This window comes from Oryzias melastigma, linkage group LG3, assembly GCF_002922805.2.
Source record: "Oryzias melastigma strain HK-1 linkage group LG3, ASM292280v2, whole genome shotgun sequence".
In the NCBI taxonomy this organism is placed as follows: Eukaryota; Metazoa; Chordata; class Actinopteri; order Beloniformes; family Adrianichthyidae; genus Oryzias; species Oryzias melastigma.
The window spans coordinates 15157218-15157833 of record NC_050514.1 but is presented as its reverse complement, the minus strand read 5'-3'; the positions used below and the strand labels follow the sequence as shown (position 1 = coordinate 15157833).

General features: G+C 33.1%; 1 protein-coding gene across 1 annotated transcript in view; it reads right to left on the bottom strand.

Moving 5' to 3' along the window:
• sult5a1 (sulfotransferase family 5A, member 1) overlaps positions 1 to 616 on the bottom strand; it is a 7454-nt gene that overhangs the window by 5272 nt on the left and 1566 nt on the right. The gene's annotated exons all lie outside the window — the stretch shown is intronic.

Genomic DNA, 616 nt, shown 5'->3' with positions numbered 1-616 from the left:
GGAACACGACCCACGATCTAGGAGAATCACGGCAGATTCCAGATCTCTGACCTCTGTTCACAACAACGCAGACCCAGATACATGACTGCCAGGCTGCAGGCCTCTGGTAAAGGAGAAGAACTCAAAGTGTTTCAGATTCTTCACAGGGTGAGTTGTGCATTTATTTTATAAAACACAGAATGAATAAAGCTGACAACATTAGGTTAATTTTTCCTTTTTTGATAAAATTTGGAAGAATATCATAAGCCTAATGACATTATATTTTAGGATTATTTTTCATCAGAGAACAAAAACGTATTTCTTGTATCGCCTTGATGCTAAGAAGTAGCAGTAAATCTCTTCAACAAATGTCTTTTTTTGCCTCAAAGGGGCAACACTTCATCTTTGATTCAGAGTAAAATATGATAGATTGGGTGAAACAAGAACGATGCTGAGATCAGTTTTACATCTGAATTAGGATTCAGTTAAAGTATATTAATTAATTTCCTGTTTTAAATCAAGCATTAAACGTGATTATTTGCAAATTGAATGCATTATTTTGTAATAAAATCATTACTAAACTTTATAAAATATGTAAAAATGTCAATTATTAGTGACTCTGAGTAGGCATTTTTCA